The sequence below is a fragment of the Pleurodeles waltl genome, chromosome 5 (assembly GCF_031143425.1).
Source record: "Pleurodeles waltl isolate 20211129_DDA chromosome 5, aPleWal1.hap1.20221129, whole genome shotgun sequence".
NCBI lineage: Eukaryota > Metazoa > Chordata > Amphibia > Caudata > Salamandridae > Pleurodeles > Pleurodeles waltl.
Genome location: NC_090444.1, coordinates 592098628 through 592123919, shown reverse-complemented (window position 1 = coordinate 592123919; position 25292 = coordinate 592098628). Strand labels below are relative to the sequence as shown.

Below are 25292 nucleotides of genomic sequence, written 5' to 3'. Positions count from 1 at the left end.
CTTCCCACAAAGCAATGCGTCACTGGCAACAGTATAGAGTTGGGGGACGGGGTAAAGGATAATGACAGGGAGGCTGGAAAATAGAAAGAAAGGTCACTGAAGTGCTGAAGTCTTCCTTGCTAAATGCAGCTGGGCACTGGCATTGGCCTGCAGGAGCGGTTAACACCTTAAGAATGTTGAGGGGCGGCCAATTCAAAAATACAAATGGGAAGGAAGGCACTGGAAGTTGCTTTATTATTACTAGAAGACTTGCAAACAAAGGACCTTTCTCTCTCGAAAGCTTTTAAAAATATGGAACGCTTCACGAATTTGCGTGTCATCCTTGCGCAGGGGCCATGCTAATCTTCTCTGTATCGTTCCAATTTTAGTATATGTGCCGCCGAAGCAAGCACACTTCATGGGTGAGCCTTCAATGTATATACACTCCCTGAATCTGCAGTCTTCAGACGTAGGGTGGCCTGAAAGCGCTGATTGGATGGTCCAGTAAGCATTCAATTCTGAGACACATGGCAATAAGGCATGAGGCCTAACAATCCACTTCTATTCCCTATATTTGTGATCCAAATCTTCACACATTGTAAGCATCTTCATTACGCCAGGTTGCAAAGGCTCATGGTCCAGACTACAGGCAAAGAGCATTGTGACATCACACTTCCTGGGGAACGTTGATGGAAAAGGTGAGTCAGCTGCACAGTAGGCTAGGTGATGGCTTGTGGGAGTGGGATGGGGTTGTGGTGGGTTCCAGGGCAGAGAGAGCATATGAAAAGGTGTCTTAATTTTCACCTGTATTTGAATAATAAACGTTTTAGTGTTGTACTGGCCTGCTTACTAAGGAATCCTCAGGCTCAGCCCCTTACAGCTCTGGAAACGATGATGTTGAACCAGACTCTGTAAGAAACTAATGCTTATTCAAAATGTTTCTTTGCTGCTGGGTCTGCTTGGTCTGGCACTTGTGTCCTTTTCTCTCCTAGGGTCCTTGGTGTAAGTTACGAAAACCTGACAGAACGTAATTTCAGGGGGGCAGGTAAGTTCACTTGCAGCTTCAGTGTGCGTTGTAAATGTGGTTACATATTGTGATAGAATGACGTTTTAAAACACAGACACACACACACGCGAGGGCGCGCATTCTCTAGCACTCTCTGAAGGAGAAGGGGGAAAGTGCTCTTATATGGGGCCAGTGGCGCAATGGATAACGCTTCTGACTATGGATCAGAAGATTGTAGGTTCGACTCCTATCTGGCTCGGAAGGGTTGCCGGTCCCTTTTTTCATGTATTTGCACTTGAGTTCTTAATTATCTCAGTCTTCTTGTAGGATTAACATTCCGGTGCGGGATGTATCCAACAATCGTTCTGTGGTAAGGAGGCTGTGATAGCAACTGTGGCTAGTAGAAAGTTTAATGATTGTCCTGGATTCTATGAGCCTGACCTTTGAATGTTTCCCAAGCCTAAGCTTTTTGAACAAGGGAGGAAAACTTCACAACATTTGTTTTCTGGAGTGAAAATAGTTTTACTTCAAGGGTCAAGATGCGGGTCGCAGGGGTCTAAAAAATTGGTTGTGCAGGATTTTTAGGAACAACTGTTCAAGACACCCACCTTTTAGAACTCTCTTGAAAATTATAGAAAGAAGCCCCATGTGAAAAGGCTCCTGGTGAAAGAGATAACATGCCTTCTTTTGGATCTGAAGACTGCAGGTTTGAACCCTATGTAGACCTTGCACTTTTTCATCTATTGTGATTTTTTAATCAGTAGGCTGCAGTTTAATGCTCATCAGTAATACTACTCTTGGGCACAGGCAGATGTCATTCGATTGATGGCAGCCTCAATAACAAAGCAGGGGACGGCGGGCACACAATTATATGCACAATGAGGCAATGTCTTTGATTTGGTGGAAGAGAATTAGAATGCCTAGGTAGGGGGCGAAAAGTTACACTGCCTATGATGGCAAACATTCTTAAAAAGAGCCTGCTTGCAGATGAAAGGAACATTTACCTCCAAAGATTCAATATAGTAAACAGCTCTCAAGGAAATACTACTGATTGGTGGAAGAGAAAGATTGTGGAGCAACTACTCCCCGAACCATAGGCATTTCTGAGAGAAATGGGGGGAATGATTTCAAATGTTGCCCAGACGTGGGTCTTGAAAAGTCCATCATAACCCCCCAGTAAAACTGAATTTTGAAACAGCCAAGCGTTCACCCTCAAGGGGTGCGCGGGTCTGGGATTTCAACAGGGGTCCTTGATCCTTCAAACAAGGTATAAAGGTTGTTAACACATATGTGTGCCAGAGTGTGTAGTGTGTTTGAGTTAGCACTTGATAGATGGCCCTTTTAATTTTGTGAGAATCATAATGCACTGAGCCAGTTCCTTGTTATCCATGGGCCAACACCTGACACACCCAGATGGAACCCAAGGCGGGGAGAGAGGTGGATTAGAGCAGCTTCAAGAGCATTGTGCTCTTTCTGCCTTCTGCCCCTCTCATCCCCGATCGGCCACGATCGGCCAAAACCTCTCTAAAAGGGTGCAGGGTGAACATTTCTTGGACCTCAGAAACTGAGGGAGGCCGGCCCAATGGGTCCTCAATGGACCGATAGAACCCAGTGCCTCACCTGGCCTGGTATTTCCAGCTTCACCAAGCAATCTGGTGGCAAGGCTTACTTTAGCAGTCCTGCTGAAAAGGGGGTCCCCATATGGCCCAGAGGCCCTCATTTGCATAGGCCCTGCCCTTCTCTCTGCTCTGCCCAGCTTCCCACAAAGCAATGCGTCACTGGCAACAGTATAGAGTTGGGGGACGGGGTAAAGGATAATGACAGGGAGGCTGGAAAATAGAAAGAAAGGTCACTGAAGTGCTGAAGTCTTCCTTGCTAAATGCAGCTGGGCACTGGCATTGGCCTGCAGGAGCGGTTAACACCTTAAGAATGTTGAGGGGCGGCCAATTCAAAAATACAAATGGGAAGGAAGGCACTGGAAGTTGCTTTATTATTACTAGAAGACTTGCAAACAAAGGACCTTTCTCTCTCGAAAGCTTTTAAAAATATGGAACGCTTCACGAATTTGCGTGTCATCCTTGCGCAGGGGCCATGCTAATCTTCTCTGTATCGTTCCAATTTTAGTATATGTGCCGCCGAAGCAAGCACACTTCATGGGTGAGCCTTCAATGTATATACACTCCCTGAATCTGCAGTCTTCAGACGTAGGGTGGCCTGAAAGCGCTGATTGGATGGTCCAGTAAGCATTCAATTCTGAGACACATGGCAATAAGGCATGAGGCCTAACAATCCACTTCTATTCCCTATATTTGTGATCCAAATCTTCACACATTGTAAGCATCTTCATTACGCCAGGTTGCAAAGGCTCATGGTCCAGACTACAGGCAAAGAGCATTGTGACATCACACTTCCTGGGGAACGTTGATGGAAAAGGTGAGTCAGCTGCACAGTAGGCTAGGTGATGGCTTGTGGGAGTGGGATGGGGTTGTGGTGGGTTCCAGGGCAGAGAGAGCATATGAAAAGGTGTCTTAATTTTCACCTGTATTTGAATAATAAACGTTTTAGTGTTGTACTGGCCTGCTTACTAAGGAATCCTCAGGCTCAGCCCCTTACAGCTCTGGAAACGATGATGTTGAACCAGACTCTGTAAGAAACTAATGCTTATTCAAAATGTTTCTTTGCTGCTGGGTCTGCTTGGTCTGGCACTTGTGTCCTTTTCTCTCCTAGGGTCCTTGGTGTAAGTTACGAAAACCTGACAGAACGTAATTTCAGGGGGGCAGGTAAGTTCACTTGCAGCTTCAGTGTGCGTTGTAAATGTGGTTACATATTGTGATAGAATGACGTTTTAAAACACAGACACACACACACGCGAGGGCGCGCATTCTCTAGCACTCTCTGAAGGAGAAGGGGGAAAGTGCTCTTATATGGGGCCAGTGGCGCAATGGATAACGCTTCTGACTATGGATCAGAAGATTGTAGGTTCGACTCCTATCTGGCTCGGAAGGGTTGCCGGTCCCTTTTTTCATGTATTTGCACTTGAGTTCTTAATTATCTCAGTCTTCTTGTAGGATTAACATTCCGGTGCGGGATGTATCCAACAATCGTTCTGTGGTAAGGAGGCTGTGATAGCAACTGTGGCTAGTAGAAAGTTTAATGATTGTCCTGGATTCTATGAGCCTGACCTTTGAATGTTTCCCAAGCCTAAGCTTTTTGAACAAGGGAGGAAAACTTCACAACATTTGTTTTCTGGAGTGAAAATAGTTTTACTTCAAGGGTCAAGATGCGGGTCGCAGGGGTCTAAAAAATTGGTTGTGCAGGATTTTTAGGAACAACTGTTCAAGACACCCACCTTTTAGAACTCTCTTGAAAATTATAGAAAGAAGCCCCATGCGAAAAGGCTCCTGGTGAAAGAGATAACATGCCTTCTTTTGGATCTGAAGACTGCAGGTTTGAACCCTATGTAGACCTTGCACTTTTTCATCTATTGTGATTTTTTAATCAGTAGGCTGCAGTTTAATGCTCATCAGTAATACTACTCTTGGGCACAGGCAGATGTCATTCGATTGATGGCAGCCTCAATAACAAAGCAGGGGACGGCGGGCACACAATTATATGCACAATGAGGCAATGTCTTTGATTTGGTGGAAGAGAATTAGAATGCCTAGGTAGGGGGCGAAAAGTTACACTGCCTATGATGGCAAACATTCTTAAAAAGAGCCTGCTTGCAGATGAAAGGAACATTTACCTCCAAAGATTCAATATAGTAAACAGCTCTCAAGGAAATACTACTGATTGGTGGAAGAGAAAGATTGTGGAGCAACTACTCCCCGAACCATAGGCATTTCTGAGAGAAATGGGGGGAATGATTTCAAATGTTGCCCAGACGTGGGTCTTGAAAAGTCCATCATAACCCCCCAGTAAAACTGAATTTTGAAACAGCCAAGCGTTCACCCTCAAGGGGTGCGCGGGTCTGGGATTTCAACAGGGGTCCTTGATCCTTCAAACAAGGTATAAAGGTTGTTAACACATATGTGTGCCAGAGTGTGTAGTGTGTTTGAGTTAGCACTTGATAGATGGCCCTTTTAATTTTGTGAGAATCATAATGCACTGAGCCAGTTCCTTGTTATCCATGGGCCAACACCTGACACACCCAGATGGAACCCAAGGCGGGGAGAGAGGTGGATTAGAGCAGCTTCAAGAGCATTGTGCTCTTTCTGCCTTCTGCCCCTCTCATCCCCGATCGGCCACGATCGGCCAAAACCTCTCTAAAAGGGTGCAGGGTGAACATTTCTTGGACCTCAGAAACTGAGGGAGGCCGGCCCAATGGGTCCTCAATGGACCGATAGAACCCAGTGCCTCACCTGGCCTGGTATTTCCAGCTTCACCAAGCAATCTGGTGGCAAGGCTTACTTTAGCAGTCCTGCTGAAAAGGGGGTCCCCATATGGCCCAGAGGCCCTCATTTGCATAGGCCCTGCCCTTCTCTCTGCTCTGCCCAGCTTCCCACAAAGCAATGCGTCACTGGCAACAGTATAGAGTTGGGGGACGGGGTAAAGGATAATGACAGGGAGGCTGGAAAATAGAAAGAAAGGTCACTGAAGTGCTGAAGTCTTCCTTGCTAAATGCAGCTGGGCACTGGCATTGGCCTGCAGGAGCGGTTAACACCTTAAGAATGTTGAGGGGCGGCCAATTCAAAAATACAAATGGGAAGGAAGGCACTGGAAGTTGCTTTATTATTACTAGAAGACTTGCAAACAAAGGACCTTTCTCTCTCGAAAGCTGTTAAAAATATGGAACGCTTCACGAATTTGAGTGTCATCCTTGCGCAGGGGCCATGCTAATCTTCTCTGTATCGTTCCAATTTTAGTATATGTGCCGCCGAAGCAAGCACACTTCATGGGTGAGCCTTCAATGTATATACACTCCCTGAATCTGCAGTCTTCAGACGTAGGGTGGCCTGAAAGCGCTGATTGGATGGTCCAGTAAGCATTCAATTCTGAGACACATGGCAATAAGGCATGAGGCCTAACAATCCACTTCTATTCCCTATATTTGTGGTCCAAATCTTCACACATTGTAAGCATCTTCATTACGCCAGGTTGCAAAGGCTCATGGTCCAGACTACAGGCAAAGAGCATTGTGACATCACACTTCCTGGGGAACGTTGATGGAAAAGGTGAGTCAGCTGCACAGTAGGCTAGGTGATGGCTTGTGGGAGTGGGATGGTGTTGTGGTGGGTTCCAGGGCAGAGAGAGCATATGAAAAGGTGTCTTAATTTTCACCTGTATTTGAATAATAAACGCTTTAGTGTTGTACTGGCCTGCTTACTAAGGAATCCTCAGGCTCAGCCCCTTACAGCTCTGGAAACGATGATGTTGAACCAGACTCTGTAAGAAACTAATGCTTATTCAAAATGTTTCTTTGCTGCTGGGTCTGCTTGGTCTGGCACTTGTGTCCTTTTCTCTCCTAGGGTCCTTGGTGTAAGTTACGAAAACCTGACAGAACGTAATTTCAGGGGGGCAGGTAAGTTCACTTGCAGCTTCAGTGTGCGTTGTAAATGTGGTTACATATTGTGATAGAATGACGTTTTAAAACACAGACACACACACACGCGAGGGCGCGCATTCTCTAGCACTCTCTGAAGGAGAAGGGGGAAAGTGCTTTTATATGGGGCCAGTGGCGCAATGGATAACGCTTCTGACTATGGATCTGAAGATTGTAGGTTCGACTCCTATCTGGCTCGGAAGGGTTGCCGGTCCCTTTTTTCATGTAATTGCACTTGAGTTCTTAATTATCTCAGTCTTCTTGTAGGATTAACATTCCGGTGCGGGATGTATCCAACAATCGTTCTGTGGTAAGGAGGCTGTGATAGCAACTGTGGCTAGTAGAAAGTTTAATGATTGTCCTGGATTCTATGAGCCTGACCTTTGAATGTTTCCCAAGCCTAAGCTTTTTGAACAAGGGAGGAAAACTTCACAACATTTGTTTTCTGGAGTGAAAATAGTTTTACTTCAAGGGTCAAGATGCGGGTCGCAGGGGTCTAAAAAATTGGTTGTGCAGGATTTTTAGGAACAACTGTTCAAGACACCCACCTTTTAGAACTCTCTTGAAAATTATAGAAAGAAGCCCCATGTGAAAAGGCTCCTGGTGAAAGAGATAACATGCCTTCTTTTGGATCTGAAGACTGCAGGTTTGAACCCTATGTAGACCTTGCACTTTTTCATCTATTGTGATTTTTTTATCAGTAGGCTGCAGTTTAATGCTCATCAGTAATACTACTCTTGGGCACAGGCAGATGTCATTCGATTGATGGCAGCCTCAATAACAAAGCAGGGGACGGCGGGCACACAATTATATGCACAATGAGGCAATGTCTTTGATTTGGTGGAAGAGAATTAGAATGCCTAGGTAGGGGGCGAAAAGTTACACTGCCTATGATGGCAAACATTCTTAAAAAGAGCCTGCTTGCAGATGAAAGGAACATTTACCTCCAAAGATTCAATATAGTAAACAGCTCTCAAGGAAATACTACTGATTGGTGGAAGAGAAAGATTGTGGAGCAACTACTCCCCGAACCATAGGCATTTCTGAGAGAAATGGGGGGAATGATTTCAAATGTTGCCCAGACGTGGGTCTTGAAAAGTCCATCATAACCCCCCAGTAAAACTGAATTTTGAAACAGCCAAGCGTTCACCCTCAAGGGGTGCGCGGGTCTGGGATTTCAACAGGGGTCCTTGATCCTTCAAACAAGGTATAAAGGTTGTTAACACAGATGTGTGCCAGAGTGTGTAGTGTGTTTGAGTTAGCACTTGATAGATGGCCCTTTTAATTTTGTGAGAATCATAATGCACTGAGCCAGTTCCTTGTTATCCATGGGCAAACACCTGACACACCCAGATGGAACCCAAGGCGGGGAGAGAGGTGGATTAGAGCAGCTTCAAGAGCATTGTGCTCTTTCTGCCTTCTGCCCCTCCCATCCCCGATCGGCCACGATCGGCCAAAACCTCTCTAAAAGGGTGCAGGGTGAACATTTCTTGGACCTCAGAAACTGAGGGAGGCCGGCCCAATGGGTCCTCAATGGACCGATAGAACCCAGTGCCTCACCTGGCCTGGTATTTCCAGCTTCACCAAGCAATCTGGTGGCAAGGCTTACTTTAGCAGTCCTGCTGAAAAGGGGGTCCCCATATGGCCCAGAGGCCCTCATTTGCATAGGCCCTGCCCTTCTCTCTGCTCTGCCCAGCTTCCCACAAAGCAATGCGTCACTGGCAACAGTATAGAGTTGGGGGACGGGGTAAAGGATAATGACAGGGAGGCTGGAAAATAGAAAGAAAGGTCACTGAAGTGCTGAAGTCTTCCTTGCTAAATGCAGCTGGGCACTGGCATTGGCCTGCAGGAGCGGTTAACACCTTAAGAATGTTGAGGGGCGGCCAATTCAAAAATACAAATGGGAAGGAAGGCACTGGAAGTTGCTTTATTATTACTAGAAGACTTGCAAACAAAGGACCTTTCTCTCTCGAAAGCTTTTAAAAATATGGAACGCTTCACGAATTTGCGTGTCATCCTTGCGCAGGGGCCATGCTAATCTTCTCTGTATCGTTCCAATTTTAGTATATGTGCCGCCGAAGCAAGCACACTTCATGGGTGAGCCTTCAATGTATATACACTCCCTGAATCTGCAGTCTTCAGACGTAGGGTGGCCTGAAAGCGCTGATTGGATGGTCCAGTAAGCATTCAATTCTGAGACACATGGCAATAAGGCATGAGGCCTAACAATCCACTTCTATTCCCTATATTTGTGATCCAAATCTTCACACATTGTAAGCATCTTCATTACGCCAGGTTGCAAAGGCTCATGGTCCAGACTACAGGCAAAGAGCATTGTGACATCACACTTCCTGGGGAACGTTGATGGAAAAGGTGAGTCAGCTGCACAGTAGGCTAGGTGATGGCTTGTGGGAGTGGGATGGGGTTGTGGTGGGTTCCAGGGCAGAGAGAGCATATGAAAAGGTGTCTTAATTTTCACCTGTATTTGAATAATAAACGTTTTAGTGTTGTACTGGCCTGCTTACTAAGGAATCCTCAGGCTCAGCCCCTTACAGCTCTGGAAACGATGATGTTGAACCAGACTCTGTAAGAAACTAATGCTTATTCAAAATGTTTCTTTGCTGCTGGGTCTGCTTGGTCTGGCACTTGTGTCCTTTTCTCTCCTAGGGTCCTTGGTGTAAGTTACGAAAACCTGACAGAACGTAATTTCAGGGGGGCAGGTAAGTTCACTTGCAGCTTCAGTGTGCGTTGTAAATGTGGTTACATATTGTGATAGAATGACGTTTTAAAACACAGACACACACACACGCGAGGGCGCGCATTCTCTAGCACTCTCTGAAGGAGAAGGGGGAAAGTGCTCTTATATGGGGCCAGTGGCGCAATGGATAACGCTTCTGACTATGGATCAGAAGATTGTAGGTTCGACTCCTATCTGGCTCGGAAGGGTTGCCGGTCCCTTTTTTCATGTAATTGCACTTGAGTTCTTAATTATCTCAGTCTTCTTGTAGGATTAACATTCCGGTGCGGGATGTATCCAGCAATCGTTCTGTGGTAAGGAGGCTGTGATAGCAACTGTGGCTAGTAGAAAGTTTAATGATTGTCCTGGATTCTATGAGCCTGACCTTTGAATGTTTCCCAAGCCTAAGCTTTTTGAACAAGGGAGGAAAACTTCACAACATTTGTTTTCTGGAGTGAAAATAGTTTTACTTCAAGGGTCAAGATGCGGGTCGCAGGGGTCTAAAAAATTGGTTGTGCAGGATTTTTAGGAACAACTGTTCAAGACACCCACCTTTTAGAACTCTCTTGAAAATTATAGAAAGAAGCCCCATGTGAAAAGGCTCCTGGTGAAAGAGATAACATGCCTTCTTTTGGATCTGAAGACTGCAGGTTTGAACCCTATGTAGACCTTGCACTTTTTCATCTATTGTGATTTTTTTATCAGTAGGCTGCAGTTTAATGCTCATCAGTAATACTACTCTTGGGCACAGGCAGATGTCATTCGATTGATGGCAGCCTCAATAACAAAGCAGGGGACGGCGGGCACACAATTATATGCACAATGAGGCAATGTCTTTGATTTGGTGGAAGAGAATTAGAATGCCTAGGTAGGGGGCGAAAAGTTACACTGCCTATGATGGCAAACATTCTTAAAAAGAGCCTGCTTGCAGATGAAAGGAACATTTACCTCCAAAGATTCAATATAGTAAACAGCTCTCAAGGAAATACTACTGATTGGTGGAAGAGAAAGATTGTGGAGCAACTACTCCCCGAACCATAGGCATTTCTGAGAGAAATGGGGGGAATGATTTCAAATGTTGCCCAGACGTGGGTCTTGAAAAGTCCATCATAACCCCCCAGTAAAACTGAATTTTGAAACAGCCAAGCGTTCACCCTCAAGGGGTGCGCGGGTCTGGGATTTCAACAGGGGTCCTTGATCCTTCAAACAAGGTATAAAGGTTGTTAACACAGATGTGTGCCAGAGTGTGTAGTGTGTTTGAGTTAGCACTTGATAGATGGCCCTTTTAATTTTGTGAGAATCATAATGCACTGAGCCAGTTCCTTGTTATCCATGGGCAAACACCTGACACACCCAGATGGAACCCAAGGCGGGGAGAGAGGTGGATTAGAGCAGCTTCAAGAGCATTGTGCTCTTTCTGCCTTCTGCCCCTCCCATCCCCGATCGGCCACGATCGGCCAAAACCTCTCTAAAAGGGTGCAGGGTGAACATTTCTTGGACCTCAGAAACTGAGGGAGGCCGGCCCAATGGGTCCTCAATGGACCGATAGAACCCAGTGCCTCACCTGGCCTGGTATTTCCAGCTTCACCAAGCAATCTGGTGGCAAGGCTTACTTTAGCAGTCCTGCTGAAAAGGGGGTCCCCATATGGCCCAGAGGCCCTCATTTGCATAGGCCCTGCCCTTCTCTCTGCTCTGCCCAGCTTCCCACAAAGCAATGCGTCACTGGCAACAGTATAGAGTTGGGGGACGGGGTAAAGGATAATGACAGGGAGGCTGGAAAATAGAAAGAAAGGTCACTGAAGTGCTGAAGTCTTCCTTGCTAAATGCAGCTGGGCACTGGCATTGGCCTGCAGGAGCGGTTAACACCTTAAGAATGTTGAGGGGCGGCCAATTCAAAAATACAAATGGGAAGGAAGGCACTGGAAGTTGCTTTATTATTACTAGAAGACTTGCAAACAAAGGACCTTTCTCTCTCGAAAGCTTTTAAAAATATGGAACGCTTCACGAATTTGCGTGTCATCCTTGCGCAGGGGCCATGCTAATCTTCTCTGTATCGTTCCAATTTTAGTATATGTGCCGCCGAAGCAAGCACACTTCATGGGTGAGCCTTCAATGTATATACACTCCCTGAATCTGCAGTCTTCAGACGTAGGGTGGCCTGAAAGCGCTGATTGGATGGTCCAGTAAGCATTCAATTCTGAGACACATGGCAATAAGGCATGAGGCCTAACAATCCACTTCTATTCCCTATATTTGTGATCCAAATCTTCACACATTGTAAGCATCTTCATTACGCCAGGTTGCAAAGGCTCATGGTCCAGACTACAGGCAAAGAGCATTGTGACATCACACTTCCTGGGGAACGTTGATGGAAAAGGTGAGTCAGCTGCACAGTAGGCTAGGTGATGGCTTGTGGGAGTGGGATGGGGTTGTGGTGGGTTCCAGGGCAGAGAGAGCATATGAAAAGGTGTCTTAATTTTCACCTGTATTTGAATAATAAACGTTTTAGTGTTGTACTGGCCTGCTTACTAAGGAATCCTCAGGCTCAGCCCCTTACAGCTCTGGAAACGATGATGTTGAACCAGACTCTGTAAGAAACTAATGCTTATTCAAAATGTTTCTTTGCTGCTGGGTCTGCTTGGTCTGGCACTTGTGTCCTTTTCTCTCCTAGGGTCCTTGGTGTAAGTTACGAAAACCTGACAGAACGTAATTTCAGGGGGGCAGGTAAGTTCACTTGCAGCTTCAGTGTGCGTTGTAAATGTGGTTACATATTGTGATAGAATGACGTTTTAAAACACAGACACACACACACGCGAGGGCGCGCATTCTCTAGCACTCTCTGAAGGAGAAGGGGGAAAGTGCTCTTATATGGGGCCAGTGGCGCAATGGATAACGCTTCTGACTATGGATCAGAAGATTGTAGGTTCGACTCCTATCTGGCTCGGAAGGGTTGCCGGTCCCTTTTTTCATGTAATTGCACTTGAGTTCTTAATTATCTCAGTCTTCTTGTAGGATTAACATTCCGGTGCGGGATGTATCCAGCAATCGTTCTGTGGTAAGGAGGCTGTGATAGCAACTGTGGCTAGTAGAAAGTTTAATGATTGTCCTGGATTCTATGAGCCTGACCTTTGAATGTTTCCCAAGCCTAAGCTTTTTGAACAAGGGAGGAAAACTTCACAACATTTGTTTTCTGGAGTGAAAATAGTTTTACTTCAAGGGTCAAGATGCGGGTCGCAGGGGTCTAAAAAATTGGTTGTGCAGGATTTTTAGGAACAACTGTTCAAGACACCCACCTTTTAGAACTCTCTTGAAAATTATAGAAAGAAGCCCCATGTGAAAAGGCTCCTGGTGAAAGAGATAACATGCCTTCTTTTGGATCTGAAGACTGCAGGTTTGAACCCTATGTAGACCTTGCACTTTTTCATCTATTGTGATTTTTTAATCAGTAGGCTGCAGTTTAATGCTCATCAGTAATACTACTCTTGGGCACAGGCAGATGTCATTCGATTGATGGCAGCCTCAATAACAAAGCAGGGGACGGCGGGCACACAATTATATGCACAATGAGGCAATGTCTTTGATTTGGTGGAAGAGAATTAGAATGCCTAGGTAGGGGGCGAAAAGTTACACTGCCTATGATGGCAAACATTCTTAAAAAGAGCCTGCTTGCAGATGAAAGGAACATTTACCTCCAAAGATTCAATATAGTAAACAGCTCTCAAGGAAATACTACTGATTGGTGGAAGAGAAAGATTGTGGAGCAACTACTCCCCGAACCATAGGCATTTCTGAGAGAAATGGGGGGAATGATTTCAAATGTTGCCCAGACGTGGGTCTTGAAAAGTCCATCATAACCTCCCAGTAAAACTGAATTTTGAAACAGCCAAGCGTTCACCCTCAAGGGGTGCGCGGGTCTGGGATTTCAACAGGGGTCCTTGATCCTTCAAACAAGGTATAAAGGTTGTTAACACATATGTGTGCCAGAGTGTGTAGTGTGTTTGAGTTAGCACTTGATAGATGGCCCTTTTAATTTTGTGAGAATCATAATGCACTGAGCCAGTTCCTTGTTATCCATGGGCCAACACCTGACACACCCAGATGGAACCCAAGGCGGGGAGAGAGGTGGATTAGAGCAGCTTCAAGAGCATTGTGCTCTTTCTGCCTTCTGCCCCTCTCATCCCCGATCGGCCACGATCGGCCAAAACCTCTCTAAAAGGGTGCAGGGTGAACATTTCTTGGACCTCAGAAACTGAGGGAGGCCGGCCCAATGGGTCCTCAATGGACCGATAGAACCCAGTGCCTCACCTGGCCTGGTATTTCCAGCTTCACCAAGCAATCTGGTGGCAAGGCTTACTTTAGCAGTCCTGCTGAAAAGGGGGTCCCCATATGGCCCAGAGGCCCTCATTTGCATAGGCCCTGCCCTTCTCTCTGCTCTGCCCAGCTTCCCACAAAGCAATGCGTCACTGGCAACAGTATAGAGTTGGGGGACGGGGTAAAGGATAATGACAGGGAGGCTGGAAAATAGAAAGAAAGGTCACTGAAGTGCTGAAGTCTTCCTTGCTAAATGCAGCTGGGCACTGGCATTGGCCTGCAGGAGCGGTTAACACCTTAAGAATGTTGAGGGGCGGCCAATTCAAAAATACAAATGGGAAGGAAGGCACTGGAAGTTGCTTTATTATTACTAGAAGACTTGCAAACAAAGGACCTTTCTCTCTCGAAAGCTGTTAAAAATATGGAACGGCTCACGAATTTGAGTGTCATCCTTGCGCAGGGGCCATGCTAATCTTCTCTGTATCGTTCCAATTTTAGTATATGTGCCGCCGAAGCAAGCACACTTCATGGGTGAGCCTTCAATGTATATACACTCCCTGAATCTGCAGTCTTCAGACGTAGGGTGGCCTGAAAGCGCTGATTGGATGGTCCAGTAAGCATTCAATTCTGAGACACATGGCAATAAGGCATGAGGCCTAACAATCCACTTCTATTCCCTATATTTGTGGTCCAAATCTTCACACATTGTAAGCATCTTCATTACGCCAGGTTGCAAAGGCTCATGGTCCAGACTACAGGCAAAGAGCATTGTGACATCACACTTCCTGGGGAACGTTGATGGAAAAGGTGAGTCAGCTGCACAGTAGGCTAGGTGATGGCTTGTGGGAGTGGGATGGTGTTGTGGTGGGTTCCAGGGCAGAGAGAGCATATGAAAAGGTGTCTTAATTTTCACCTGTATTTGAATAATAAACGCTTTAGTGTTGTACTGGCCTGCTTACTAAGGAATCCTCAGGCTCAGCCCCTTACAGCTCTGGAAACGATGATGTTGAACCAGACTCTGTAAGAAACTAATGCTTATTCAAAATGTTTCTTTGCTGCTGGGTCTGCTTGGTCTGGCACTTGTGTCCTTTTCTCTCCTAGGGTCCTTGGTGTAAGTTACGAAAACCTGACAGAACGTAATTTCAGGGGGGCAGGTAAGTTCACTTGCAGCTTCAGTGTGCGTTGTAAATGTGGTTACATATTGTGATAGAATGACGTTTTAAAACACAGACACACACACACGCGAGGGCGCGCATTCTCTAGCACTCTCTGAAGGAGAAGGGGGAAAGTGCTTTTATATGGGGCCAGTGGCGCAATGGATAACGCTTCTGACTATGGATCTGAAGATTGTAGGTTCGACTCCTATCTGGCTCGGAAGGGTTGCCGGTCCCTTTTTTCATGTAATTGCACTTGAGTTCTTAATTATCTCAGTCTTCTTGTAGGATTAACATTCCGGTGCGGGATGTATCCAACAATCGTTCTGTGGTAAGGAGGCTGTGATAGCAACTGTGGCTAGTAGAAAGTTTAATGATTGTCCTGGATTCTATGAGCCTGACCTTTGAATGTTTCCCAAGCCTAAGCTTTTTGAACAAGGGAGGAAAACTTCACAACATTTGTTTTCTGGAGTGAAAATAGTTTTACTTCAAGGGTCAAGATGCGGGTCGCAGGGGTCTAAAAAATTGGTTGTGCAGGATTTTTAGGAACAACTGTTCAAGACACCCACCTTTTAGAACTCTCTTGAAAATTATAGAAAGAAGCCCCATGTGAAAAGGCTCCTGGTGAAAGAGATAACATGCCTTCTTTTGGATCTGAAGACTGCAGGTTTGAACCCTATGTAGACCTTGCACTTTTTCATCTATTGTGATTTTTTTATCAGTAGGCTGCAGTTTAATGCTCATCAGTAATACTACTCTTGGGCACAGGCAGATGTCATTCGATTGATGGCAGCCTCAATAACAAAGCAGGGGACGGCGGGCACACAATTATATGCACAATGAGGCAATGTCTTTGATTTGGTGGAAGAGAATTAGAATGCCTAAGTAGGGGGCGAAAAGTTACACTGCCTATGATGGCAAACATTCTTAAAAAGAGCCTGCTTGCAGATGAAAGGAACATTTACCTCCAAAGATTCAATATAGTAAACAGCTCTCAAGGAAATACTACTGATTGGTGGAAGAGAAAGATTGTGGAGCAACTACTCCCCGAACCATAGGCATTTCTGAGAGAAATGGGGGGAATGATTTCAAATGTTGCCCAGACGTGGGTCTTGAAAAGTCCATCATAACCCCCCAGTAAAACTGAATTTTGAAACAGCCAAGCGTTCACCCTCAAGGGGTGCGCGGGTCTGGGATTTCAACAGGGGTCCTTGATCCTTCAAACAAGGTATAAAGGTTGTTAACACAGATGTGTGCCAGAGTGTGTAGTGTGTTTGAGTTAGCACTTGATAGATGGCCCTTTTAATTTTGTGAGAATCATAATGCACTGAGCCAGTTCCTTGTTATCCATGGGCAAACACCTGACACACCCAGATGGAACCCAAGGCGGGGAGAGAGGTGGATTAGAGCAGCTTCAAGAGCATTGTGCTCTTTCTGCCTTCTGCCCCTCCCATCCCCGATCGGCCACGATCGGCCAAAACCTCTCTAAAAGGGTGCAGGGTGAACATTTCTTGGACCTCAGAAACTGAGGGAGGCCGGCCCAATGGGTCCTCAATGGACCGATAGAACCCAGTGCCTCACCTGGCCTGGTATTTCCAGCTTCACCAAGCAATCTGGTGGCAAGGCTTACTTTAGCAGTCCTGCTGAAAAGGGGGTCCCCATATGGCCCAGAGGCCCTCATTTGCATAGGCCCTGCCCTTCTCTCTGCTCTGCCCAGCTTCCCACAAAGCAATGCGTCACTGGCAACAGTATAGAGTTGGGGGACGGGGTAAAGGATAATGACAGGGAGGCTGGAAAATAGAAAGAAAGGTCACTGAAGTGCTGAAGTCTTCCTTGCTAAATGCAGCTGGGCACTGGCATTGGCCTGCAGGAGCGGTTAACACCTTAAGAATGTTGAGGGGCGGCCAATTCAAAAATACAAATGGGAAGGAAGGCACTGGAAGTTGCTTTATTATTACTAGAAGACTTGCAAACAAAGGACCTTTCTCTCTCGAAAGCTGTTAAAAATATGGAACGCTTCACGAATTTGCGTGTCATCCTTGCGCAGGGGCCATGCTAATCTTCTCTGTATCGTTCCAATTTTAGTATATGTGCCGCCGAAGCAAGCACACTTCATGGGTGAGCCTTCAATGTATATACACTCCCTGAATCTGCAGTCTTCAGACGTAGGGTGGCCTGAAAGCGCTGATTGGATGGTCCAGTAAGCATTCAATTCTGAGACACATGGCAATAAGGCATGAGGCCTAACAATCCACTTCTATTCCCTATATTTGTGGTCCAAATCTTCACACATTGTAAGCATCTTCATTACGCCAGGTTGCAAAGGCTCATGGTCCAGACTACAGGCAAAGAGCATTGTGACATCACACTTCCTGGGGAACGTTGATGGAAAAGGTGAGTCAGCTGCACAGTAGGCTAGGTGATGGCTTGTGGGAGTGGGATGGTGTTGTGGTGGGTTCCAGGGCAGAGAGAGCATATGAAAAGGTGTCTTAATTTTCACCTGTATTTGAATAATAAATGCTTTAGTGTTGTACTGGCCTGCTTACTAAGGAATCCTCAGGCTCAGCCCCTTACAGCTCTGGAAACGATGATGTTGAACCAGACTCTGTAAGAAACTAATGCTTATTCAAAATGTTTCTTTGCTGCTGGGTCTGCTTGGTCTGGCACTTGTGTCCTTTTCTCTCCTAGGGTCCTTGGTGTAAGTTACGAAAACCTGACAGAACGTAATTTCAGGGGGGCAGGTAAGTTCACTTGCAGCTTCAGTGTGCGTTGTAAATGTGGTTACATATTGTGATAGAATGACGTTTTAAAACACAGACACACACACACGCGAGGGCGCGCATTCTCTAGCACTCTCTGAAGGAGAAGGGGGAAAGTGCTCTTATATGGGGCCAGTGGCGCAATGGATAACGCTTCTGACTATGGATCAGAAGATTGTAGGTTCGACTCCTATCTGGCTCGGAAGGGTTGCCGGTCCCTTTTTTCATGTAATTGCACTTGAGTTCTTAATTATCTCAGTCTTCTTGTAGGATTAACATTCCGGTGCGGGATGTATCCAACAATCGTTCCGTGGTAAGGAGGCTGTGATAGCAACTGTGGCTAGTAGAAAGTTTAATGATTGTCCTGGATTCTATGAGCCTGACCTTTGAATGTTTCCCAAGCCTAAGCTTTTTGAACAAGGGAGGAAAACTTCACAACATTTGTTTTCTGGAGTGAAAATAGTTTTACTTCAAGGGTCAAGATGCGGGTCGCAGGGGTCTAAAAAATTGGTTGTGCAGGATTTTTAGGAACAACTGTTCAAGACACCCACCTTTTAGAACTCTCTTGAAAATTATAGAAATAAGCCCCATGTGAAAAGGCTCCTGGTGAAAGAGATAACATGCCTTCTTTTGGATCTGAAGACTGCAGGTTTGAACCCTATGTAGACCTTGCACTTTTTCATCTATTGTGATTTTTTAATCAGTAGGCTGCAGTTTAATGCTCATCAGTAATACTACTCTTGGGCACAGGCAGATGTCATTCGATTGATGGCAGCCTCAATAACAAAGCAGGGGACGGCGGGCACACAATTATATGCACAATGAGGCAATGTCTTTGATTTGGTGGAAGAGAATTAGAATGCCTAGGTAGGGGGCGAAAAGTTACACTGCCTATGATGGCAAACATTCTTAAAAAGAGCCTGCTTGCAGATGAAAGGAACATTTACCTCCAAAGATTCAATATAGTAAACAGCTCTCAAGGAAATACTACTGATTGGTGGAAGAGAAAGATTGTGGAGCAACTACTCCCCGAACCACAGGCATTTCTGAGAGAAATGGGGGGAATGATTTCAAATGTTGCCCAGACGTGGGTCTTGAAAAGTCCATCATAACCCCCCAGTAAAACTGAATTTTGAAACAGCCAAGCGTTCACCCTCAAGGGGTGCGCGGGTCTGGGATTTCAACAGGGGTCCTTGATCCTTCAAACAAGGTATAAAGGTTGTTAACACAGATGTGTGCCAGAGTGTGTAGTGTGTTTGAGTTAGCACTTGATAGATGGCCCTTTTAATTTTGTGAGAATCATAATGCACTGAGCCAGTTCCTTGTTATCCATGGGCCAACACCTGACACACCCAGATGGAACCCAAGGCGGGGAGAGAGGTGGATTAGAGCAGCTTCAAGAGCATTGTGCTCTTTCTGCCTTCTGCCCCTCTCATCCCCGATCGGCCACGATCGGCCAAAACCTCTCTAAAAGGGTGCAGGGTGAACATTTCTTGGACCTCAGAAACTGAGGGAGGCCGGCCCAATGGGTCCTCAATGGACCGATAGAACCCAGTGCCTCACCTGGCCTGGTATTTCCAGCTTCACCAAGCAATCTGGTGGCAAGGCTTACTTTAGCAGTCCTGCTGAAAAGGGGGTCCCCATATGGCCCAGAGGCCCTCATTTGCATAGGCCCTGCCCTTCTCTCTGCTCTGCCCAGCTTCCCACAAAGCAATGCGTCACTGGCAACAGTATAGAGTTGGGGGACGGGGTAAAGGATAATGACAGGGAGGCTGGAAAATAGAAAGAAAGGTCACTGAAGTGCTGAAGTCTTCCTTGCTAAATGCAGCTGGGCACTGGCATTGGCCTGCAGGAGCGGTTAACACCTTAAGAATGTTGAGGGGCGGCCAATTCAAAAATACAAATGGGAAGGAAGGCACTGGAAGTTGCTTTATTATTACTAGAAGACTTGCAAACAAAGGACCTTTCTCTCTCGAAAGCTGTTAAAAATATGGAACGCTTCACGAATTTGCGTGTCATCCTTGCGCAGGGGCCATGCTAATCTTCTCTGTATCGTTCCAATTTTAGTATATGTGCCGCCGAAGCAAGCACACTTCATGGGTGAGCCTTCAATGTATATACACTCCCTGAATCTGCAGTCTTCAGACGTAGGGTGGCCTGAAAGCGCTGATTGGATGGTCCAGTAAGCATTCAATTCTGAGACACATGGCAATAAGGCATGAGGCCTAACAATCCACTTCTATTCCCTATATTTGTGGTCCAAATCTTCACACATTGTAAGCATCTTCATTACGCCAGGTTGCAAAGGCTCATGGTCCAGACTACAGGCAAAGAGCATTGTGACATCACACTTCCTGGGGAACGTTGATGGAAAAGGTGAGTCAGCTGCACAGTAGGCTAGGTGATGGCTTGTGGGAGTGGGATGGTGTTGTGGTGGGTTCCAGGGCAGAGAGAGCATATGAAAAGGTGTCTTAATTTTCACCTGTATTTGAATAATAAACGCTTTAGTGTTGTACTGGCCTGCTTACTAAGGAATCCTCAGGCTCAGCCCCTTACAGCTCTGGAAACGATGATGTTGAACCAGACTCTGTAAGAAACTAATGCTTATTCAAAATGTTTCTTTGCTGCTGGGTCTGCTTGGTCTGGCACTTGTGTCCTTTTCTCTCCTAGGGTCCTTGGTGTAAGTTACGAAAACCTGACAGAACGTAATTTCAGGGGGGCAGGTAAGTTCACTTGCAGCTTCAGTGTGCGTTGTAAATGTGGTTACATATTGTGATAGAATGACGTTTTAAAACACAGACACACACACACGCGAGGGCGCGCATTCTCTAGCACTCTCTGAAGGAGAAGGGGGAAAGTGCTCTTATATGGGGCCAGTGGCGCAATGGATAACGCTTCTGACTATGGATCAGAAGATTGTAGGTTCGACTCCTATCTGGCTCGGAAGGGTTGCCGGTCCCTTTTTTCATGTATTTGCACTTGAGTTCTTAATTATCTCAGTCTTCTTGTAGGATTAACATTCCGGTGCGGGATGTATCCAACAATCGTTCTGTGGTAAGGAGGCTGTGATAGCAACTGTGGCTAGTAGAAAGTTTAATGATTGTCCTGGATTCTATGAGCCTGACCTTTGAATGTTTCCCAAGCCTAAGCTTTTTGAACAAGGGAGGAAAACTTCACAACATTTGTTTTCTGGAGTGAAAATAGTTTTACTTCAAGGGTCAAGATGCGGGTCGCAGGGGTCTAAAAAATTGGTTGTGCAGGATTTTTAGGAACAACTGTTCAAGACACCCACCTTTTAGAACTCTCTTGAAAATTATAGAAAGAAGCCCCATGTGAAAAGGCTCCTGGTGAAAGAGATAACATGCCTTCTTTTGGATCTGAAGACTGCAGGTTTGAACCCTATGTAGACCTTGCACTTTTTCATCTATTGTGATTTTTTAATCAGTAGGCTGCAGTTTAATGCTCATCAGTAATACTACTCTTGGGCACAGGCAGATGTCATTCGATTGATGGCAGCCTCAATAACAAAGCAGGGGACGGCGGGCACACAATTATATGCACAATGAGGCAATGTCTTTGATTTGGTGGAAGAGAATTAGAATGCCTAGGTAGGGGGCGAAAAGTTACACTGCCTATGATGGCAAACATTCTTAAAAAGAGCCTGCTTGCAGATGAAAGGAACATTTACCTCCAAAGATTCAATATAGTAAACAGCTCTCAAGGAAATACTACTGATTGGTGGAAGAGAAAGATTGTGGAGCAACTACTCCCCGAACCATAGGCATTTCTGAGAGAAATGGGGGGAATGATTTCAAATGTTGCCCAGACGTGGGTCTTGAAAAGTCCATCATAACCCCCCAGTAAAACTGAATTTTGAAACAGCCAAGCGTTCACCCTCAAGGGGTGCGCGGGTCTGGGATTTCAACAGGGGTCCTTGATCCTTCAAACAAGGTATAAAGGTTGTTAACACATATGTGTGCCAGAGTGTGTAGTGTGTTTGAGTTAGCACTTGATAGATGGCCCTTTTAATTTTGTGAGAATCATAATGCACTGAGCCAGTTCCTTGTTATCCATGGGCCAACACCTGACACACCCAGATGGAACCCAAGGCGGGGAGAGAGGTGGATTAGAGCAGCTTCAAGAGCATTGTGCTCTTTCTGCCTTCTGCCCCTCTCATCCCCGATCGGCCACGATCGGCCAAAACCTCTCTAAAAGGGTGCAGGGTGAACATTTCTTGGACCTCAGAAACTGAGGGAGGCCGGCCCAATGGGTCCTCAATGGACCGATAGAACCCAGTGCCTCACCTGGCCTGGTATTTCCAGCTTCACCAAGCAATCTGGTGGCAAGGCTTACTTTAGCAGTCCTGCTGAAAAGGGGGTCCCCATATGGCCCAGAGGCCCTCATTTGCATAGGCCCTGCCCTTCTCTCTGCTCTGCCCAGCTTCCCACAAAGCAATGCGTCACTGGCAACAGTATAGAGTTGGGGGACGGGGTAAAGGATAATGACAGGGAGGCTGGAAAATAGAAAGAAAGGTCACTGAAGTGCTGAAGTCTTCCTTGCTAAATGCAGCTGGGCACTGGCATTGGCCTGCAGGAGCGGTTAACACCTTAAGAATGTTGAGGGGCGGCCAATTCAAAAATACAAATGGGAAGGAAGGCACTGGAAGTTGCTTTATTATTACTAGAAGACTTGCAAACAAAGGACCTTTCTCTCTCGAAAGCTGTTAAAAATATGGAACGCTTCACGAATTTGAGTGTCATCCTTGCGCAGGGGCCATGCTAATCTTCTCTGTATCGTTCCAATTTTAGTATATGTGCCGCCGAAGCAAGCACACTTCATGGGTGAGCCTTCAATGTATATACACTCCCTGAATCTGCAGTCTTCAGACGTAGGGTGGCCTGAAAGCGCTGATTGGATGGTCCAGTAAGCATTCAATTCTGAGACACATGGCAATAAGGCATGAGGCCTAACAATCCACTTCTATTCCCTATATTTGTGGTCCAAATCTTCACACATTGTAAGCATCTTCATTACGCCAGGTTGCAAAGGCTCATGGTCCAGACTACAGGCAAAGAGCATTGTGACATCACACTTCCTGGGGAACGTTGATGGAAAAGGTGAGTCAGCTGCACAGTAGGCTAGGTGATGGCTTGTGGGAGTGGGATGGTGTTGTGGTGGGTTCCAGGGCAGAGAGAGCATATGAAAAGGTGTCTTAATTTTCACCTGTATTTGAATAATAAACGCTTTAGTGTTGTACTGGCCTGCTTACTAAGGAATCCTCAGGCTCAGCCCCTTACAGCTCTGGAAACGATGATGTTGAACCAGACTCTGTAAGAAACTAATGCTTATTCAAAATGTTTCTTTGCTGCTGGGTCTGCTTGGTCTGGCACTTGTGTCCTTTTCTCTCCTAGGGTCCTTGGTGTAAGTTACGAAAACCTGACAGAACGTAATTTCAGGGGGGCAGGTAAGTTCACTTGCAGCTTCAGTGTGCGTTGTAAATGTGGTTACATATTGTGATAGAATGACGTTTTAAAACACAGACACACACACACGCGAGGGCGCGCATTCTCTAGCACTCTCTGAAGGAGAAGGGGGAAAGTGCTTTTATATGGGGCCAGTGGCGCAATGGATAACGCTTCTGACTATGGATCTGAAGATTGTAGGTTCGACTCCTATCTGGCTCGGAAGGGTTGCCGGTCCCTTTTTTCATGTAATTGCACTTGAGTTCTTAATTATCTCAGTCTTCTTGTAGGATTAACATTCCGGTGCGGGATGTATCCAACAATCGTTCTGTGGTAAGGAGGCTGTGATAGCAACTGTGGCTAGTAGAAAGTTTAATGATTGTCCTGGATTCTATGAGCCTGACCTTTGAATGTTTCCCAAGCCTAAGCTTTTTGAACAAGGGAGGAAAACTTCACAACATTTGTTTTCTGGAGTGAAAATAGTTTTACTTCAAGGGTCAAGATGCGGGTCGCAGGGGTCTAAAAAATTGGTTGTGCAGGATTTTTAGGAACAACTGTTCAAGACACCCACCTTTTAGAACTCTCTTGAAAATTATAGAAAGAAGCCCCATGTGAAAAGGCTCCTGGTGAAAGAGATAACATGCCTTCTTTTGGATCTGAAGACTGCAGGTTTGAACCCTATGTAGACCTTGCACTTTTTCATCTATTGTGATTTTTTTATCAGTAGGCTGCAGTTTAATGCTCATCAGTAATACTACTCTTGGGCACAGGCAGATGTCATTCGATTGATGGCAGCCTCAATAACAAAGCAGGGGACGGCGGGCACACAATTATATGCACAATGAGGCAATGTCTTTGATTTGGTGGAAGAGAATTAGAATGCCTAGGTAGGGGGCGAAAAGTTACACTGCCTATGATGGCAAACATTCTTAAAAAGAGCCTGCTTGCAGATGAAAGGAACATTTACCTCCAAAGATTCAATATAGTAAACAGCTCTCAAGGAAATACTACTGATTGGTGGAAGAGAAAGATTGTGGAGCAACTACTCCCCGAACCATAGGCATTTCTGAGAGAAATGGGGGGAATGATTTCAAATGTTGCCCAGACGTGGGTCTTGAAAAGTCCATCATAACCCCCCAGTAAAACTGAATTTTGAAACAGCCAAGCGTTCACCCTCAAGGGGTGCGCGGGTCTGGGATTTCAACAGGGGTCCTTGATCCTTCAAACAAGGTATAAAGGTTGTTAACACAGATGTGTGCCAGAGTGTGTAGTGTGTTTGAGTTAGCACTTGATAGATGGCCCTTTTAATTTTGTGAGAATCATAATGCACTGAGCCAGTTCCTTGTTATCCATGGGCAAACACCTGACACACCCAGATGGAACCCAAGGCGGGGAGAGAGGTGGATTAGAGCAGCTTCAAGAGCATTGTGCTCTTTCTGCCTTCTGCCCCTCCCATCCCCGATCGGCCACGATCGGCCAAAACCTCTCTAAAAGGGTGCAGGGTGAACATTTCTTGGACCTCAGAAACTGAGGGAGGCCGGCCCAATGGGTCCTCAATGGACCGATAGAACCCAGTGCCTCACCTGGCCTGGTATATTTCCAGCTTCACCAAGCAATCTGGTGGCAAGGCTTACTTTAGCAGTCCTGCTGAAAAGGGGGTCCCCATATGGCCCAGAGGCCCTCATTTGCATAGGCCCTGCCCTTCTCTCTGCTCTGCCCAGCTTCCCACAAAGCAATGCGTCACTGGCAACAGTATAGAGTTGGGGGACGGGGTAAAGGATAATGACAGGGAGGCTGGAAAATAGAAAGAAAGGTCACTGAAGTGCTGAAGTCTTCCTTGCTAAATGCAGCTGGGCACTGGCATTGGCCTGCAGGAGCGGTTAACACCTTAAGAATGTTGAGGGGCGGCCAATTCAAAAATACAAATGGGAAGGAAGGCACTGGAAGTTGCTTTATTATTACTAGAAGACTTGCAAACAAAGGACCTTTCTCTCTCGAAAGCTTTTAAAAATATGGAACGCTTCACGAATTTGCGTGTCATCCTTGCGCAGGGGCCATGCTAATCTTCTCTGTATCGTTCCAATTTTAGTATATGTGCCGCCGAAGCAAGCACACTTCATGGGTGAGCCTTCAATGTATATACACTCCCTGAATCTGCAGTCTTCAGACGTAGGGTGGCCTGAAAGCGCTGATTGGATGGTCCAGTAAGCATTCAATTCTGAGACACATGGCAATAAGGCATGAGGCCTAACAATCCACTTCTATTCCCTATATTTGTGATCCAAATCTTCACACATTGTAAGCATCTTCATTACGCCAGGTTGCAAAGGCTCATGGTCCAG

General features: G+C 46.0%; 19 non-coding genes across 19 annotated transcripts; 9 read left to right on the top strand and 10 right to left on the bottom strand.

Annotated features, from left to right (window-relative positions):
- Positions 1-285: 285 nt before the first annotated feature.
- On the bottom strand, positions 286-392 carry LOC138297766 (U6 spliceosomal RNA). The gene has a single exon (XR_011204307.1). It is a non-coding gene; the product is annotated as a U6 spliceosomal RNA (small nuclear RNA).
- Positions 393-1171: 779 nt separating this feature from the next.
- On the top strand, positions 1172-1244 carry TRNAH-AUG (transfer RNA histidin (anticodon AUG)). Its single transcript has one exon. It is a non-coding gene; the product is annotated as a tRNA-His (tRNA).
- Positions 1245-3026: 1782 nt separating this feature from the next.
- On the bottom strand, positions 3027-3133 carry LOC138297765 (U6 spliceosomal RNA). The gene has a single exon (XR_011204306.1). It is a non-coding gene; the product is annotated as a U6 spliceosomal RNA (small nuclear RNA).
- A 779-nt stretch (positions 3134-3912) lies between these two features.
- Positions 3913-3985, top strand: TRNAH-AUG (transfer RNA histidin (anticodon AUG)). Its single transcript has one exon. It is a non-coding gene; the product is annotated as a tRNA-His (tRNA).
- Positions 3986-5767: 1782 nt separating this feature from the next.
- LOC138297872 (U6 spliceosomal RNA) lies at positions 5768-5874 on the bottom strand. Its single transcript, XR_011204409.1, has one exon. It is a non-coding gene; the product is annotated as a U6 spliceosomal RNA (small nuclear RNA).
- A 779-nt stretch (positions 5875-6653) lies between these two features.
- Positions 6654-6726, top strand: TRNAH-AUG (transfer RNA histidin (anticodon AUG)). The gene has a single exon. It is a non-coding gene; the product is annotated as a tRNA-His (tRNA).
- Positions 6727-8508: 1782 nt separating this feature from the next.
- Positions 8509-8615, bottom strand: LOC138297764 (U6 spliceosomal RNA). Its single transcript, XR_011204305.1, has one exon. It is a non-coding gene; the product is annotated as a U6 spliceosomal RNA (small nuclear RNA).
- Positions 8616-9394: 779 nt separating this feature from the next.
- On the top strand, positions 9395-9467 carry TRNAH-AUG (transfer RNA histidin (anticodon AUG)). The gene has a single exon. It is a non-coding gene; the product is annotated as a tRNA-His (tRNA).
- Positions 9468-11249: 1782 nt separating this feature from the next.
- Positions 11250-11356, bottom strand: LOC138297763 (U6 spliceosomal RNA). The gene has a single exon (XR_011204304.1). It is a non-coding gene; the product is annotated as a U6 spliceosomal RNA (small nuclear RNA).
- Positions 11357-12135: 779 nt separating this feature from the next.
- TRNAH-AUG (transfer RNA histidin (anticodon AUG)) lies at positions 12136-12208 on the top strand. Its single transcript has one exon. It is a non-coding gene; the product is annotated as a tRNA-His (tRNA).
- A 1782-nt stretch (positions 12209-13990) lies between these two features.
- LOC138297896 (U6 spliceosomal RNA) lies at positions 13991-14097 on the bottom strand. The gene has a single exon (XR_011204433.1). It is a non-coding gene; the product is annotated as a U6 spliceosomal RNA (small nuclear RNA).
- A 779-nt stretch (positions 14098-14876) lies between these two features.
- Positions 14877-14949, top strand: TRNAH-AUG (transfer RNA histidin (anticodon AUG)). The gene has a single exon. It is a non-coding gene; the product is annotated as a tRNA-His (tRNA).
- Positions 14950-16731: 1782 nt separating this feature from the next.
- Positions 16732-16838, bottom strand: LOC138297762 (U6 spliceosomal RNA). The gene has a single exon (XR_011204303.1). It is a non-coding gene; the product is annotated as a U6 spliceosomal RNA (small nuclear RNA).
- A 779-nt stretch (positions 16839-17617) lies between these two features.
- On the top strand, positions 17618-17690 carry TRNAH-AUG (transfer RNA histidin (anticodon AUG)). Its single transcript has one exon. It is a non-coding gene; the product is annotated as a tRNA-His (tRNA).
- Positions 17691-19472: 1782 nt separating this feature from the next.
- Positions 19473-19579, bottom strand: LOC138297761 (U6 spliceosomal RNA). Its single transcript, XR_011204302.1, has one exon. It is a non-coding gene; the product is annotated as a U6 spliceosomal RNA (small nuclear RNA).
- Positions 19580-20358: 779 nt separating this feature from the next.
- Positions 20359-20431, top strand: TRNAH-AUG (transfer RNA histidin (anticodon AUG)). Its single transcript has one exon. It is a non-coding gene; the product is annotated as a tRNA-His (tRNA).
- A 1782-nt stretch (positions 20432-22213) lies between these two features.
- Positions 22214-22320, bottom strand: LOC138297871 (U6 spliceosomal RNA). Its single transcript, XR_011204408.1, has one exon. It is a non-coding gene; the product is annotated as a U6 spliceosomal RNA (small nuclear RNA).
- Positions 22321-23099: 779 nt separating this feature from the next.
- Positions 23100-23172, top strand: TRNAH-AUG (transfer RNA histidin (anticodon AUG)). The gene has a single exon. It is a non-coding gene; the product is annotated as a tRNA-His (tRNA).
- A 1784-nt stretch (positions 23173-24956) lies between these two features.
- On the bottom strand, positions 24957-25063 carry LOC138297760 (U6 spliceosomal RNA). The gene has a single exon (XR_011204301.1). It is a non-coding gene; the product is annotated as a U6 spliceosomal RNA (small nuclear RNA).
- Between the last annotated feature and the right edge of the window lie 229 nt (positions 25064-25292).